This window comes from Indicator indicator, unplaced genomic scaffold (assembly GCF_027791375.1).
Source record: "Indicator indicator isolate 239-I01 unplaced genomic scaffold, UM_Iind_1.1 iindUn_scaffold_52, whole genome shotgun sequence".
NCBI classification, from domain to species: Eukaryota; Metazoa; Chordata; class Aves; order Piciformes; family Indicatoridae; genus Indicator; species Indicator indicator.
In genome coordinates this window covers 453723-465682 of record NW_026539187.1, presented here as the reverse complement: position 1 = coordinate 465682, position 11960 = coordinate 453723, and positions in this window count along the sequence as shown.

Genomic DNA, 11960 nt, shown 5'->3' with positions numbered 1-11960 from the left:
TGTGCCTCTGACTATATTTGGAAAGGTTTGATGCTTTGTGTTGCGGGGTTTTGTTTTGTTTCGTTTCGTTTTTTATCCTGATGCAATCAGGATGCCGACGGCCTGGAAATCGTTTCCTTGATGTGGAGATCCGGGGGGTCACGGGCAGGGGATGCCAACAGGCTGCGCCTTGTTTTTGGAGTGGCAGGGCTGGGTGGAAAGGAGAAGGAGCCGGGCAGAGCCGAAAGAGCAGGGCTGCGAGCCAAGGCTTTTCCAAGCTGCTTAAAGAGCCTTCAGGCTGCGCAGCCCTGAGGGGCGACGCAGGCTGCGGCCGCAGCAGCTTCCCTCCGCGAGTCCGAGCGCTAGGGTCCTCCCCCTGCCTGCTCCGGAGCCGGCAAATAAGGGCCGGGCTGGACCAAAGCTCTGCCGGCACCCAGCAGCCAGAGCAGAAGCGAAGCCCCGCAGCGGCAGAGCCTCTGCTTGCCCAGACGAAGCTCCGAGCACTCCGTCACCTTGCAGGGCTGCCGCCGTTCGTTTTGTGCCCCTCGGGCTCTTGGCTGATTTGCCGACTGAGGGTCAGAGCCCAGACGATTTGTTTGGGGGTTGGGTTTTGGGTTTTTTTGTTCGTTTGGGTGCTTCCCCCCCCCCGCCCCCCCATAGCCAGGTCTTTTCTCAGTGCAGGCTTTGCTCCAGTCTGCCCTGCTGCGAAGCAGATTGCTGCTTTTCAGTGAGGCACAGGTGTGGAGGCTTCAGCGTGGCCAGGAAGGGGGTGCAGGAGAGGTTTTTGCTTACCCTCTGGAGGTGGGTGGGGGTTCCACTTGTGTGCACTGCAAGGTATGCAGTGCTTTTGGCCAGGGAAGGCTGCTTACTGCTTGCAGTAGGCTCTTAGGTGATGCTCTCCTGCAAGAGAAATGGGGAGGGGGTGCTGTGACTTGGAGACTTCAGGTCTGACCTTGGGAGCAGGAGGGCAGGTAGCTTGAAAGAGCCATAGAATTGTCAGGGATGGAAGGGACCTCAAGGCTCAGCCAGTGCCAACCCCCCTGCCATGGCCAGGGACACCTCACACTACAGCAGGTTGCTCACAGCCACATCCAGCCTGGCTGCAAAAACCTCCAGGGATGAGGCTTCCACCACCTCCCTGGGCAACCTCTGCCAGGCTCTCACCACCTTCATGGGGAACAACTTCTTCCTAACATCCAATCTGAAGCTCCCCACTTCCAATTTTGCTCCATTCCCCCAGTCCTATCACTCCCTCACACCCTCAAAAGTCCCTCCCCAGCTTTCTTGGAGCCCCCTTCAGATCCTGGAAGGCCACAAGAAGGTCTCCTGGGAGCCTTCTCCTCTCCAGCCTGCACAACCCCAACTCTCTCAGGCTGTCTGCAGAGCAGAGCAGAGCAGCTCCAGCCCTCTGCTCATCCTCCTGGCCCTTCTCTGGACACTGGAAGGCCACAATAAGGTCTCCTCTCTGGCTCTGGCTCTGGGCTGAGCTGGCTGGGAGTCCCCATGGTGTTGCAACAGGCTCCTGGAAGTGTCCCCACAGCATGCTGGAAAGCAGCTGCTCTGGTGTGAAGGGCAAGCTGCCCTCTGTCTCCCAGCAAGCCACCAGCCCCACTGTGGGGAGGGCCCTGGTGCTTCTTCCAGCTCCTGCAGCCCCCAGTGACAGTGCTGTGGAGTCAGCCTCTCCCTTACCAGCTGGTAGCAGCTTCACAGCAAGGCTGTTTGGTATGAAGCTGATGTCACAGTGGAGTAGGCACTGTTGGGAAGTGCTGCTGGTGGCTGCAAAGCTGTGAACCTGCTGTGTTAGAGCTGCTCTCTGCCGATTTTCTGTCAAATGCTGAGCAAAAAAAATAACAAAACCCAAAAAGATTCCCCACGGGAAGTCTCTCACTGCATAGTCACTGGTTGAGCCCAGGCCGTTTCTTTCCTTGTCCAATCCTTCCCCTGTGATCAAAGTGTCTCAGCTAGCAGCAGAGTGAAAGGGAATGATGCTACCAGCTTGTTGCAGGTGGGCAGAGACCTGTGAGTGATCCAAAAGTGCAGGAAAAAACACAGGAAGGGTCTCAGAGTGACTCTTGGAAGGGTTCCACCAGAGCTGGGGCCTCAGGGAGGCTGTTGCACAGCAGAAGCTGTGCCTCGTTGAAACGCAGGGCAGCTTCCAGACTCACTTTGCATGCAGCAACCAGCCAGCCTGCAGGAGCACTGCTGCCAGGGAAAGGTCAGAGCAGAGTCTAAAAAAGCTGGTTTTCTACCCATCTGGCAGCTCCTGAGCTGGAGAGCTGGAGCAGGAGCTGGCAGCAGGAGCTCTGTCCTGCCCAGTCTGGAGCCTCCGTGTCCAGCAGAGGCAGAGCTCTCTGCAGCCCTCCCAGCCCTGCTTCAGGCAGCTGCCCTCCTGGTGCTTTACAAGCTTGACCTTGAATGGCTCCAGGGCTGGGGCCTCAAGCACAGCCCTGGGCAGCCTGTGCCAGTGTCTCACCACTCTCCTTGGGCACAACTTCCTCCTCAGCTCCAACCTCAAGCTGCCCTGCTCCACTTTCAAAGCCCTGCCCCTGGGCCTAGCACTCCAAGCCCTTCTCAACAGTCCCTCCCCAGCCTGCCTGCAGCTCCCCTGCTGCTGCTCTCAGTCTTCTCACCCCCAGCCTGCATTGGGACCAAGGCTTGCCCTGACCTAGGTGCAGGACCTTGCCCTTGGCCTTCTTGAAGCTCCTGAGGTTCTCCTCAGCCCAGCTCTGCAGCCTGCCCAGGTGCCTCTGGATGGCTCCCATCCCATCCTTCAGCCTTACCAAGCACACCACTCAGCCTGGTGCCATCTGCACACCTGCTGAGGGTGCCTCAGTCTCCCTCTCTGTGTCACTGATGAGGACACTGAACAGCAGTGGTACCAGGATGGACTCCTGAGGGACACCACTTGTCACCCATCTCCATCTGCACATCCAGCTGTCCGCCACTACCCTTTGGATGCAACTATCCAAGCAATTCCTTACCCATTGGACAGACCTCTCACCACTTCCATATCTCTCAAGAGATATGGATGTTTGGGGGGGATTGTGTCAAAGACTTTGCAGAAGTCCAGATAGGTGACATCTTCTGGTCTTCCTGTGACCACTGAGGTAGTCACTCTATTGTAGAAAGCCACTAGGTGCCCAACCAGCTGGTGGTGGTGGTGCCAAACCAGCTGGTGGTGGAGGTGCCAAACCAGCTGGTGATGGTGGTGCCAAACCAGCTGGTGGTGGTGGTGTCAAGCCTGCTGGTGGTGGTAGTGCAAAACCAGCTGGTGGTGGTGGTGCAAAGCCTGCTGCTGGTGGTACAAAATCAGCTGTTGGTGGTGGTGCCAAACCATCTGGTGATGGTGCTGCAAAACCAGCTGGTGGTGGTGGTGTCAAGCCTGCTGGTGGTGGTGGTGCAAAACCAGCTGGCAGTGATGGTGTAAAGCCTGCTGCTGGTGGTACAAAACCAGCTGGTGGTGGTGCTGCTAAACCAGCTGGTGGTGGTGGTGCCAAGCCTACTCCTGGTGCTGCTAAACCAGCTGGTGGTGGTGGTGCCAAACCAGCTGGTGGTGGTGCAAAGCCTGCTGCTGGTGATGCAAAACCAGCTGGTGGTGGTGGTGAAAAAACCAGTTGCTGCTGATGGTGCCAAGCCTGCTGCTGGTGGTGCCAAACCAGCTGGTGGTGGTGCCCTGAAGGATCTTGTCTGCAAAGGAAGATGGTTTAGGATTGAGCCTAAACTGGGTCAAAGGTTGGACTTGGATGATCTTTGAGGTCTCTTCCAGCAAAGGATGTTTTCTGTGATTCTATGAAAGGGGCACAGCTTCCACTTCAGGGGAAACCAAGCTGGCATCTGCCTCTCTTGATTCCCTTCAGTTCTACCTGAAAGCTCTTGGGCAGTGGATTCCAGGGAGCCCCAGGGCAGCTCCCCTCCTACCCTGGTGATAAAAAGGACTCTGAGTGCTGCCCCTAGGCATGAGGCAGTGCTTATGGGCAGGGTGGAGATTTGGGGCTGAGCTTAAGACCAGTTTGCAGCCCTGCCAGTTGCTGGTGTGACAAAGCTGGCCCAGGAGGTGCTGAGGGACTGCCATGGAGGCAGGCAGGGCTTGCTGGGGCTGCTAAGGGAGCTGCTTTTATTGTTGATGAGCTGGGTGGGAAATGCAATTGAGGCAACCTTAATGAAAAGCTAATCCTGGCTGGGCTGAGAGGGAGGGCTGCTGGTGCTCTGCTGGCCTTGCTCCTCGTCAGAAAAATCAGCTGAGGGCTGTGCCTGGGAGCAGGGAGTTGGCCATGGAGGAAGGAGAGCCTCTGGGCTGCAAGGATTTGGTTTGGGATGGCACAGAAAGCAACGGTGCTGGGGTGGAAAGAAGGTTGGGGAAGAGTGGAAGATTGTGGATTGAGCAAGAGAGCTTAAAGAATCAGAACTGTTAGGGTTGGAAGGGACCTCGAGAAGCATCCACTTCCAGGCAGGGAGAGAAAGGGAATTGGCAGTGAGGGGGCAGAGGCTTTCTCCAGTTCCTCGCTCCCATCCTCCCAGCAAGGAGCTGCAAAGCAGCACTTTGCTCTGGGAGAACCCTTTCCCCATGCCAATAAATCATAGGATCAGAGAACTGGTAGGGTTGGAAGGGACCTCAAGAATTATCCAGTTCCAACCCCCCTGCCATGGGCAGGGACACCTCACACTCCAGCAGGTTGCTCACAGCCACATCCAGCCTGGCTGCAAAAACCCCCAGGGATGAGGCTTCCACCACCTCCCTGGGAAACCTCTGCCAGGCTCTCACCACCCTCATGGGGAACAACTTCTTCCTAACATCCAATCTGAATCTCCCCACTTCTAGTTTTGCTCCATTCCCCCCACTCCTATCATTCCCTCACACCCACAAAAGTCCCTCCCCAGCTTTCTTGGAGCCCCCTTCAGATCCTGGAAGGCCACCAGAAGGTCTCCTGGGAGCCTTCTCCTCTCCAGCCTGCACAACCCCAACTCTCTCAGGCTGTCTGCAGAACAGAGCAGCTCCAGCCCTCTGCTCATCCTTGTGGCCCTCCTCTGGACACCTTCCAGCCCCTCCAGAGCCTTCTTGTAAATAGGGACATAAAGGAATGCTGCTGATTTTATAGCTGCTGATTTTAGAGCTTCTGCTTCTCAGAGGCATTCTGAGTGTCAGGCTCTGCCTCTGTGTGTGTGTAAGCAATGTGCAGGGACCAAGCATTTTCCAGCCCTGTTCTGGTGTTAACAGCACTCCTTGGGAACTGGTTCAGGCAGGAAAGCTGAGGAAGGTATCTGAATCCAGCTTGATGAACGTACCACAAAATAATCACAGAGTGTCTTGGGTTGGAAGAGACCTTCAACCTCATCCCTGACCCAGCACTGCAGGGTCAGCACCAAACCATGTCCCTAAGCCCAGCTTCACAGGCTGCTGGAACACCCCCAGGGGTGGGGACTGCAGCACTGCCCTGGGCAGACCATTCCAATGTGTGAGGATAAAAAATTCTGGAGGAAGGCCAGCAGAAAGCTGGGAGGGATGCTATTGCTGCTCAAAGAAGAGTCCTGGCACATTAGCAGAGAAGCTGTGGAAGCCCAGTCCCTGGAGGTGTTCAAGGCCACTCTGGATGAGGCCTTGAGCAACTTGGGCTGGTGGGAGGTGTCCCTGCCATGGCAGTGGGGGTGGAGATGGATGAGCTTTGAGGTCCCTTCCAACCCAAACCATTTGAGGATTCTGTGATGATGTCCAGTTCTGGTGTCCCCATCACATGAAGGGCATGAAACTGTTGGACTAAGTCCAGGGGAGGGCCACAAAGATGCTCCAAGGGCTGGAGCAGCTCTGCTGTGAGGCCAGGCTGAGGGAGCTGGGGGTGTGCAGCCTGCAGAGGAGAAGGCTCCAGAGGGACCTCAGAGCTGCCTTGCAATAGCTGAAGGGATCCTGCAGGAAGGCTGCAGAGAGACTTTTGCTGAGGGAGTCTAGAGCCAGGCCAAGGGGGAATGGTTTGAAGCTGAGGCAGAGCAGGGTCAGACTGGAGCTGAGGGAGAAGTTCTTCAGGGTGAGGGTGGTGAGACTCTGGCACAGGCTGCCCAGGGGCTATGGCTGCCTCCTGCCTGGGGGTGTTCAAGGCCAGGTTGGATAAGGCCTTGAGCAACCTGAGCTAGTTGAGAGGTGTCCCTGGGCATGGCAGGACGGTTAGAATAGATGATCTCTTCAGGAGGGTTTGAGCAGAGGTCCCTTCCAACCTGAGCCATTCTAGGTTCTGTGATTACCTTTGGGTTTTTCTTCCAAAGCTCCAGCATTTCCCCACCCATATGAACTCTCTAGAAGAGTTCTTTGTTTCATATCTCCTCCTGTCAGGGGTGAAAACATCGAGTGTAGATGGAGAGGTGGATGAGGAAGGCCAGCAAGATGGGTTGCTTAGATGTAAGCCTACAGAACTTTTTTTCCCCCTTTCTATTTAATGTAATACTTGATTTAAAACCCCAACACAACCCAACCCAGCCAGCCAACCAACCCAACCAGCCAACCCAATCCAACCAGCCAACCCAACCCAACGAGCCAACCCAACCCAGCCAGCCAATCCAACCCAGCCAGCCAATCCAACCCAACCAGCCAACCCAATCCAACCAGCCAACCCAACCCAACCAGCCAATCCAACCCAGCCAGCCAATCCAACCCAACCAGCCAACCTGACCCAACCAGCCAACCCGACCCAACCAGCCAACCTGACCCAACCAGCCAACCCAACCCAACCAGCCAACCCCACCCAGCCAGCCAATCCAACCCAACACAGCCAGTCAACCCAACCCAACTAGCCAACCCCACCCAGCCAGCCAATCCAACCCAACCCAGCCAGCCAACCCAACCCAACCAGCCAACCCAACCCAGCCAGCAAACCCAACCCAACCCAGCCAGCCAACCCAACCCAACCAGCCAACCCAACCCAACCAGCCAACCCAACCCAGCCAGGCAACCCAACCCAACCCAACCAGCCAACCCAACCCAACCCAACCAGCCAACCCAACCCAACCCAACCAGCCAACCCAACCCAACCAGCCAACCCAACCCAGCCAGTTAACCCAACCTGCCAACCCAACCCAGCCAGCCAACCCAACCCAACCCAACCAGGCAACCCAACCCAGCCAGCAAACCCAACCCAGCCAGCCAACCCAACCCAACCCAACCAGCCAACCCAACCCAGCCAGCCAACCCAACCCAGCCAGCCAACCCAACCCAGCCAGAAAACCCAACCCAGCCAGCCAACCCAACCCAACCCAACAAGCCAACCCAACCCAACCAGCCAACCCAACCCAGCCAGCAAACCCAACCCAGCCAGCCAACCCAACCCAACCCAACAAGCCAACCCAACCCAGCCAGCCAACCCAACCCAGCCAGCCAACCCAACCCAACCCAGCCAGCCAACCCAACCCAACCCAATGAGCCAACCCAACCCAACGAGCCAACCCAACCCAACCCAACCAGCCAACCCAACCCAACCAGCCAACCCAACCCAACCACCCAACCCAACCCAACCACCCAACCCAACCCAACCACCCAACCCAACCCAGCCAGCCAGCCCAACCCAACCAGCCAACCCAACCCAGCCAGCCAACCCAACCCAACCCAGCCAGCCAACCCATCCCAACCAAATCAACCAAACCAAACCAGCATACAAAACCCAATCAGGAAACCAAACCCAAATATCAAACCCAGCCAAACCAAACCAGCAAACCAAACCCAACCAGCAAACCAAACTATCTCTGGAACAGCAGGGAGGGATGGTAGAGGGCGGCTCCGCTTCAGGAGTTCACAGCCTGGTGCAACTGTGAATGGAGTGGGCAGGACACAGCACAAGAGTGAGGAGATTGAGAGCAGCCCTGCAGAGAAGGACTTGGGGATGCTGGGGAGGGGGAGAAGCTGACAGAAGCCAGCAATGGGCACTGGCAGCACAGAAAGCCAAGGGCAGCCTGGGCTGCAGCCAAAGCAGTGTGGGCAGAGCTGGAGAGAGAGGATCCTGCCCCTCTGCTCTGCTCTGGGGAGACCTCACCTGCAGGGCTGTGTCCAGCTCTGGGGCCCCCAACACAAGAGAGACCTGGAGCTGCTGGAGAGGGTCCAGAGGAGGCCAGAGAGATGCTGAGAGGGCTGGAGAAGCTCTGCTGTGGGGACAGGCTGGGAGAGTTGGGGCTGTTGAGCCTGCAGAGGAGAAGGCTGCAGGGAGAGCTCAGAGCTGCATTTCAATGTCTGCAGGGGAGCTGCAGGCAGGCTGGGGAGGGACTGTTGAGAAGGGCTTGGAGTGCTAGGCCCAGGGGCAGGGCTTTGAAAGTGGAGCAGGGCAGCTTGAGGTTGGAGCTGAGGAGGAAGTTGTGCCCAAGGAGAGTGGTGAGACACTGGCACAGGCTGCCCAGGGCTGTGCTTGAGGCCCCAGCCCTGGAGCCATCCAAGCTCAGCCTGGCTGTGTCCCTGTGCAGCCTGCTCTAGCTGGAGGTGTCCCTGCTGAGTGCAATGGGTTGCACAGGATGCCCTTAGAGGCTCCTTTCCCATCTATGAGTCCTGCCAAGGGTTGCAGGTGTCAGACTTCAGGAGGTGTTGGTTGGATCTTTTGCTTGTGTTCCCTCTAGGTCACAGACTCAGGAACACCATTCTTCTCTCAGAAGCTTAAACCTTTCATGGCTGGGGCTCTTTAATTTTTTTCCTTCATTCTGAAATGTGGATTTCTGTTTGGTTTGAGGTTTTTTGATTTGTTTTGGGTTGGGTTTTTTTGTGAGCAAAACCAGTTCAGCCTTTTCTGTTCTCCAGTACAGCACAGCTCTTGCCATGCTTCGTTTTCCTCTCTTTATAGAAACTTTTTCAAGCAGCCTGTGATTAAATTGGCTTGGAATGGAGAAGCACAGCATGTGCAAAGGCTCTCCTTGAGGAGAATATATAGCTCCAGTAAGTAGGAATCTGGCTTTTATTGGCTAGTAAAAAAGTGAGGCTGCAACATTGAGCATGCTCTGGGTGCTTGCAGGAGGGGATCTGTTCCTTCTCTTTATGCACTGCTAACGAGCTGCAAACCCATTTAAACAGCTCCTCCACACTGCTGGGAAATCCTGAGGCAGGAGGAGGGCAAGAGCTGCTGTCAGCTCGATGACTGATGTTGCAAATGGAGTGAGAAAGGCCCTTGAAGGAGTAGCCATCCAAGCTGACCTAGGAAAGAGCTGAGGACCAGGCTTCCTCTCCAAGCATTCCAGGAGAGCCAGGTCTGGATGCATGTGGGGCTGCTTCCAGTTTGGGGAAGGTGCAGAACGATGCAGTGGTGGAAGGAGGAATCTCTGGTAGTAAAACGAAGTGATACAAGAGATAAATTGAGATTTGGGAGTGTTGGTAGCTGAGCAGCTCCCCAGGAGCCAGCAGTGCCCTCCTGCAGCCCAGCAGGCAGCTGTGTGCTGGGCTGCAGCCAGAGGAGTGTGGGCAGCAGGGCAGCAGAGGGGATTCTGCCCCTTGGCTCTGCTCTGCTCACACCTCACCTCCAATCCTGCCTCCAGCTCTGCTGTCCCCAGCAGAAGAAGGACACAGAGCTGCTGGAGTGAGGCCAGAGGAGGCCACAAAGATGCTCCAAGGGCTGGAGCAGCTCTGCTGTGAGGCCAGGCTGAGGGAGCTGGGGGTGTGCAGCCTGGAGAGGAGAAGGCTCCAGGGGGACCTCAGAGCTGCCTTGCAATAGCTGAAGGGATCCTGCAGGAAGGCTGCAGAGAGACTTTTGCTGAGGGGGTCTAGAGCCAGGCCAAGGGGGAATGGTTTGAAGCTGAGGCAGAGCAGGGTCAGACTGGAGCTGAGGGAGAAGTTCTTCATTGTGAGGGTGGTGAGACTCTGGCACAGGTTGCCCAGGGAGGCTGTGAAGACCAGACTAGATGAGCCATCTGGTCTAGTTGAGAGGTGTCCCTGCCCATGACAGGGAGATTTGAGAGGCTGGATGTGGCTGTGAGCAACCTGCTGTAGTGTGAGGTGTCCCTGCCCATGGCAGGGGGGTTGGAACTGGATGCTCCTTGAGGTCCCTTCCAACCTTGACAATTCTATGATTCTACAAGCAAAACTGCAATCTACAATGGGATGCAATGAATGTGTACAGAATACACAATGTTCACAATATTGACAGGGATCTGCAATTAACGAACAGCACAGGGACTTCCTCCCCCGGCTCATGACCAGGGGAGCTGCAATAGCTTCTCCCTTCCCTGCCTCCCCCCCACCTCCCTGTACACAAAGGGACAAGAGAAAGGAGAGAGAGAGAGAGAAGTTCATAGCAGTCAGAATCAAGCAGTGCAGCCAAGGTCAAGCAGAAGGCAGTTAGTATCTCCCAGCCTGAGGAAGCAAGAAGAGAGAGAGATTATTTAGTACAGCTACTTTACGTCCTTTATCTCTTCCAATGGGATTGTTTAGAACTTAATCATTATTTTCCTTCTTACACCCAAATAGTGATTTGTTTCCATTCGGCTAATTTTCTGTTCAAGATCTGTGAAAAAATTTTTGAAGCCTAGCCTAAAAGTGCCACAATCCCCCTGCTTTGGGCAGGAACTCTGTGCTGTTCTTCAGCAAGGAACAGGCAGTGCCCAGCTGTGTCTGTGCTGCCTGTCAGTGCCCAGGCTTTGGCACAAAGGGACAAGAGAAAGGAGAGAGAGAAAAGTTAATACCACTCACTACCAAGCAGTGCAGCTAAGGTCAAGCAGAAGCCAGTTAGTATCTCCCAGCCTGAGGAAGCAAGAAGAGAGAGAGATTGTCTATTACAACTACTTTAAGTCCTTTATCTCTTCCAATGGGATTGCTTAGAACTTAATCATTATTTTCCTTCTTACACCCAAACAGTGATTTGTTTCCACTCTGCTACTTTTCCCTTCAAGATCTGTGAAAAGCTTTTAAAGGCCTAGCCCAAAAGCTTGGATGTGGCACTTGGAGCCATGGTTTAGTTGTCAGGAGGTGTTAGGTAGTAGGTAGTAGTTTGGACTGGATGTGGCTGTCAATGGGTCCATGACCCAGTGGAGGCCAGGGACAAGCAGAGTCCCTCAGGGATCAGTGCTGGGACCAGGCTTGTTCAATATCTTTGTCGGTGCCATGGACAGAGGCATTGAGTGCACCCTCAGCAGCTTTCCTGATGACACTAAGCTGTGTGGTGCTGCTGACAGGCTGGAGGGAAGGGATCCATCCAGAGGAACCTGGACAGGCTGGAGGGAAGGGATCCATCCAGAGGGACCTGGACAGGCTGGAGGGAAGGGATCCATCCAGAGGGACCTGGACAGGCTGGAGAGGTGGGCACAAGCCAACCTCCTGAGGTTCAACAAGACCAAGTGCAGGGTCCTGCATCTGGGTTGAGGCAATCCCAAGCACAAATCCAGGCTGGGCAGGGACTGGCTAGAAAGCAGCCCTGAGGAGAGGGACTTGGGGGTGCTGGTGGATGAGAAGCTCAACAGGAGCTGTCAATGTGCACTTGCAGCCCAGAAAGCCAAGCAGAGCCTGGGCTGCATCAAGAGAAGTGTGGCCAGCAGGTCAAGGGAGGGGATTCTCCCCCTCTGCTCTGCTCTGGTGAGACCCCACCTGGAGCTCTGTGTCCAGTTCTGGAGCCTCTATTACAAGAGGGATCTGCAGGTGCTGGAAGGTGTCCAGAGAAGGGCCACCAGGATGAGCAGAGGGCTGGAGCTGCTCTGCTATGAGGACAGACTGAAAGAGTTGGGGCTGTCTGGAGAAGAGAAGGCTCCCAGGAGACCTCCTTGTGGCCTTCCAGGATCTGAAGGGGGCTACAAGAAAGCTGGGGAGGGACTTTTAGGATATCAGGTAGTGATAGGACTGGGGGGAATGGAATAAAGCTGGAAGTGGGGAGATTCAGGCTGGACATGAGGAAGAAGTTCTTCCCCATGAGAGTGGTGAGAGCCTGGAATGGGTTGTCCAGGGAGGTGGTTGAGGCGCCATCCCTGGAGGTGTTTAAGGCCAGGCTGGATGAGGCTCTGGCCAGCCTGATCTAGTGTGAGGTGTCCCTGCCCATGGCAGGGGG